The sequence below is a fragment of the Apus apus genome, chromosome 2 (assembly GCF_020740795.1).
Source record: "Apus apus isolate bApuApu2 chromosome 2, bApuApu2.pri.cur, whole genome shotgun sequence".
Taxonomy (NCBI): domain Eukaryota; kingdom Metazoa; phylum Chordata; class Aves; order Apodiformes; family Apodidae; genus Apus; species Apus apus.
In genome coordinates, this window is record NC_067283.1 from 80263076 (window position 1) to 80269462 (window position 6387).

A 6387-nucleotide genomic window follows, 5' to 3' on the forward strand; every position below is an offset into this window, starting at 1 on the left:
TTTTGCATGCCATATTATTCTCCACACAAAACCAAAGCCTTCCATACTTGTATCTCAAACATTAGTACTTTTCATGGATTTTTGCAATGACAAGATTCTGGACTCATCATTCTCATACAGAAGATAATGAATGTTTGAGCATATATACCTACCTAGCAAACAGTTGTGTGCTCTCTCCCATCTGTCCTGCTTTAGGTTTACATGTTGCTATGAACTGAAAATTTTATGGGGAGAAAACTCATGAAAGGAAGAATTTTCAGGATGTTTCTGCCATTTGTTTTCTGATATAACCTGCAAATATTTGGAACTGCCAGAGTTGGGTTCTTTTCTAATTTGGTCATCCATTCTTAAGTCTTAACAACCTGCCTCTTGACGAACATAGGCTCACGATAAGGAGTTCAGTCTGGTCACCCAGATATCCTCACCTCTTGTCTACAGTTTTCATTACTGAAAATTGCTCTGGAGCAAGACTTGCAAGGACCTGTAGACAGAATCGGAACACTTTCTTATCTGTAGGCTTGCTGAGAAGCTTTTCCAATTAAAAGGTTTTTATTTTTCTTTCAAATCTCATCGATCAATGTAAGGACTCTGCTTATAATTCAAGATTGATTCACTAGACTGAGCCTGAACAATGTAAAGGTCCAGTAGCCTGTCAATACTTGAAATGTAAAGAGTGCAAAGACATAAAAGATGCTAGTAATTCTGCAGCATTGCATCAAATACTTTCCATCCCTCTTCAGGACAGAACAGAGAGAACTAGGATGAGTGGTATAGTAACAGTGGGCTGCTGTTTCTCCTTGCTTAGTTTTGTCTAAGAGTATCAAGCAAGATGAATAGCTGAGATCCCAATTTCCAGCAAATAACACACCTTCTGTTCAGATCCAATACAACTTCTATGCATGAAGAGAGACTGGGTGCCGTTAAACTCTGTTTTAAAGTGCAGGTTTAAATCCACAATATCTTTGGTGACCTGATGTACATTAGGCAGCCCAGGGTGAGAGATGAGACAGTATTGAGTCCTAGCTCTGTGTATCTTGTGTTAGTAAAAAAAAAAAAATATATATATACAAAAATAGGACTCCCAAGTCACATGCCAAGATTGAAATGCAGCACTAGGGATTTTCTCTCTCATCAACAGAAATGAAAGCGAAGTTTAGGATTTACCTTCCTTCTGTTCACACTCTCGGTATAAGCTGAGCCCAGAGGGTAGTTGCTGTACTCTCCTTTCTACTCAGCCTTCCAGAAACTGAAAATAAGTTAACTCTACAGTCTTAACTGAGTTTAGAAAAGCAGGAGAAGAAGTAGCTTCACTTGAAGGATGCAGATTTTCATGCTTGGCAAGAAACTAGGAATTTCTAATTGCTGGCAGCATCTCAGAGGAGTAATTTGTTTTGTTACTAAATAACATGCATTCAGGGCACTAAAATTATCTACAACTATCATTCTTTTTCTCCAACAATTTGTAAAATATGGTTGTTGTGAACTCTGTTAACATCCATGTATTTTTCTATGAATATTTCACATTTGGGGGTCACTAAGGTACAGTTACCACACAGATACTCGTTTATGCAATCAAGCCACAATAACTAAACAGAAATTATTAGCAACAGGGAATTATTAGTAACAGAACTCAACAGCTACATTTTCAGAAAGATGGGAAGCCATAGCTCAGATTGCTTCTTCTCTTTTCCCACTGCAGCCAGGTGTTGCAGAGTGAGGCTCTGATACATGAGTATGTATAGATTACCATTGAATTTTGACACAGCTGATGAGAATAATCTTAAACTTAGGAAGACAGATACCAGTCTAGCAACTAGTTGGACTTACAGCATGCCAGAGTGCTCATCACCTGTTGGAAAAGGTGCTGCTCATAACACAGCCTTGCACCTGCCAAATGGGCACATGCTGATGCTTTGGAAGGGACCTGGGAGCTGTCACTGAAGGCAGAGAGTAAAGAACCCAGGATGTGATTTTAAAGACATTAGGATGCCAATAAATAGTCAAATGCCAAAATATAAACTTGTGTAAGTGCACAAGGAATTTGATCAGTTTCCTGAGCTTACAGCTCACTGTAAGAAACTGTAACAGGCAGCAGAGGGCACTGGGGCTGCAAGTTAAGAGGACAGAAAGGGAGGAGCGTTATGTTAGATGAGAAAAAAGCAGTGACCTTTCATTCTCCAGCACTCTCCAGTGGAAAGCTGGTGATGCAGGGTCAAATACAAAGTATTTTCATATTTGCTGAACAATATTAGGCAACTGCATTACTGCTACATGACGACATTTGTGCTGCTTGCCTCATGCTTCGCTTTGGATGACACAAGCCTAGTTCCACTCTACACTCCCCAGCCTTGCTATGCATCTCTAGTGGTTGTGTGTTTCCTAGTCACCGTGTTTCCAAAGAGAGATGAAATAGAAGAACCTTTGTTTTCTGTTTACATCACTTTACAGTCAGAAGCATTAATCCTTCTTCTCAGAGCAGAACTGCCACATGTGTGGAGTTAGTAGGAATTTCAGGATTATGACACAAAGAGACTTTAGTGATACTTTCCCCCACTGAATTTCAGCTATCCTCTTTTAAGCAAAGAAAAAAAAAAAGGCAAATTTTGTCTACTGGTGGTTTTCCACACAGACACCTTGGATTACTAAACCAGGTAGAGCATTTCATAGTGGCCACTGCACAGTTTTGCTTCTTTCCAGGTGACTTTGGTGCAGATCTGTGTCTCAATTCCAGGTATCTGTATCAACAACTTTCTGGAGCTCTGCTCACACCAAATGCAATGGCACCTCTAAGATGTGAAGAAATTCGTCTTGTTGGGTATGCTCTGGGTCAGAAGTTTGACTCCCATGCTTCTCCTTACTTGGATAATATATTGTGGTCTAGTTGTCCATCACTGAGGCCTCATAAGCTCCTGTGCTCAAAGCTAACCTGAGAAGGCTATAGAGTTCAGCAACATTTCCCTGTATATACCTTTGGTGACCCTGAAGACAGATATGTGGTCCAATTTAATCAGTCATACTCCCTGATTAGATGGGCTTTTTACAACCCATTAAACAAGACCATGTGGTTTCACTCATGTCCCATTCAAAACTTTAACAGAAAGTGACTTTAATAGAAAGTGGCTGAAGTGGTTCTTGGCTGCATCACCCTTGCTGCAGCAGCACCAGAAGCCCTGTAAATGCCAGCCAAATGTGGGGGGGACAACCCACAAACAAGAGGAAGCACTAAGTGAAGTCATCAATACAGGAAAGGCAGGAAACACCTCTACACTTCCAGAGAACATTCACAGCATTGAAAGCCTCTACTTCAAAAGAGTACTTGAGAGAAGCCTTAATTATGGTAGGCATGACCTATGCATGTGTCATGTTTGGGGCAACAAGACCACCTGCAAGTGCACCTTGTGGAAATATTACACTGGAAAATTTTCCCATCTCCAGTCATAGGCAATTCACACACAGTTAGAAAGCACCCATGGAACTGCTAAATTTTCCTGCATGAACTTGCTCACTTCTCCTAACCATGTCTCTTCCATACCTTCTTCCTCACACTGCTACCAAGCTGGCTTTTTGTCAGCATTAAGTCAGCCTTGAGCCCCCACGTATCTCCTGTGTTAGATCCAAAATCACTTCATCTCTTTTCTACCACTTACTATTCCTCCTCTATACTACCATAGTCCTAAAGGTGTTATTAAGGAAAGCAAGACAAACCTTGCTAATACAGTTTTTTCATATGTAGGATTGCTTTTAAACCCTTGCCTTGGGATCCTCTTCCTCCAGACCCATTTACTCTATTCTAATCCATGTCCTGTAAAAATAGGACTTCTCTAGTTTGGAGAAAAGGAGGCTGAGGGGTGGCCTTAATGCTCTCTGCAGCTTCCTGAGAAGGGGATGGGGAGGGGGAAACACTGATCCCTTCTCCCTGGGATCCAGTGATACGATGTGTAGGACTGGTTCAAAGCTGCACCAGGGGAGGTTTGGACTAGATATTAGGAAGCATTTTTTTGCCAAGAGGGGTGGTCAAACACTGGAACAGATTTCCTAGAGAGGTGGTCAATGCCCCAAGCCTGTCAGTGTTTAAGAGGTGTTTGAACAATGCCCTTAACAACCTACTTTAAGTTTTGGTCAGCCCTGAAGTGGTCAGGCAGTTGGACTAAATTATCATTGTATGTTCCTTCCAGCTGAAATAATCTATTCCATTCTATAGGTGCATATGATAGGACATTAAAGAAGCAACCATTAAGCTGAACATGAAAACTTGGCTTAGAGGACATAATGAGATATTAGCTGTTATATGTGGTATGGACTTCAGCAGTTGCTGCACACAAACTTGAGCAAGTGCATTCAAATCAGTTGCCTCCACATTTCAGTAAAGAGTTAATCTATGGCTGAATGCTTCACTAGGAAGATGTTTTGGTTAAATGCCCTTCCAAGGCATTAACTTTGAATTATGCAAAACTGGAATATGCTGGATGATGAAAGTATCCAGCACTCACCCTACTTATTTAATGTTCTCCCTTTTTCCCCCCAACCCTATTGACTAGCATGCACAACCCTGTGCATTGTCCCATGAATGCTCCAGCCACCCTCCTCACCCACTGGCCCTGGCTGATGCAAAGCTGACACAAAGATTCATGAAAAGAGATGCAAAGCAGCCAAGCCTCAGGGAAATAGTTTTCTGCATTTATCTGATGTTCCTGCTAGGTGAGTCACCTCCTGCCTCTGGGGCCTGTGGGTTTCCTTGGTAAGTTTCAGGCAAATCTCTGAAAAAGCCTTTGCAAGGCTGCCTGCTCTACCCTTCGCCAAGATCAGGGTTGGACTAACACCATGAAAATGCTGTGGATGGGAATGAACGCTGCCAGTGAGGCAGCAGCACCCCTCCAGTCCAGCTGCCATGCCAGGCTTTTCTCCCAAATGATTTCTGAGGATCCTCAAAGACCTGAATCCTGCCCTCTCATGAAACCAGGCCAAAAATGAAAGGAGTTTCTCTTCTCCCAGGGAGGTCTTCATATACCCCAAAACCTTCACAGGCCAAGAGGGGAAGGACCAGGCTTTCTGTGGCATCAAAATCCCATCTTCACCTTTGCTTCAGAATCAAGAGTTTTCAGAAAAATGAAGACTGGTAAACATTAGTGCTGTAAAGGCACAGATGTAACAGGGGGGCAGGTGCGACTGCTGTAATACTGCTGATGTATAGAGAGACAGGGAAACCCAGCAACTGGCAAAAAAACCCCAACAAACCAACCTATATAGGCATTTTCTGTGTTTTGAAAAGAATGGACACATCTTTATTCTTCCAGACAACTGAGCTGACTTGAAATCATACATATTTCTTAAATTTCTGCTTTAGGCAAATCACAAACTCTTGAAAAGTATTTGCTAGGCTTTAAACTCAATACCCTGAGACTAAACAGGCAGACTTACCAGCAACAAACAACTACACTGGGCCATTTTTCATCTGCTTCAACTTAGTAGCCACAATCAAAACAACAAGCCATTTCAATATTAGAGTAGAAGAATGGAGATTGCCAGTATTTTGCTTTGATGTTAAAATGCAAAATGGATCAGGTTTCCTACATTTTTTGAGATGCAATTTAAAAAAAACCCAAAACACATGACACTCAAAACCAAGGTTTTTTTCCCCCGTCAAAGATGGCAATTTCTTCAGCTGCTCTGTTGCATTCTTAACGGACATTTTCAAGTTTGAGGGAAAATCCAAAGCCATGACTGAGGTTTCAGAATGTTTTCTTTTTCTTGCTAAACTAGCAGCAATATATAATAAACACATTCTGAATGGAAACTTTAACTGCCTACAACACTGCAGTTTTAAAAAAACAACTGGTACTGACTGTGTACTTCTGGATTTGTACAACAAACTTGTCTGTGCCACTGACTGGAAAAAGATGCCACAGCACCTGTCACTTCTATAGTACCAGTTAGTTCCAGATGCACTTTATTCAGGATTATTTTCCTTTTTAATGTATCTTTCTTTTATATATATAGACACACATGCATATATATAATGTATATGCACATATTTCTTTATACGTAAAAAATATACTTTTGCTGTATCAGAGAACCTGATTAAAACTCAGTGCAGCCCCAAACCTGTCCCAGTGATTCTTAAGATCCCGTGCAGAGTGCTCTCTGCGTTTACCTCTAAGACTTGCAAATACCCTCACCTGAAGTTTCTCTTTCTTTACATCCCATTTCTGTACCTGCCATGATTCAGCTAGCACGTCCAACATCTGATAAGCCAATAGATCTGTCTCAACATGCTCCTTCTGGACTCTTGGAACAAAACTAATGTCACAGAACTTCAGACATCTAGAGCAAAGAGATTTCTGCTGATCACTGTCAGCTCCCACTACAGTCAGTGAGGAGAACCAGACC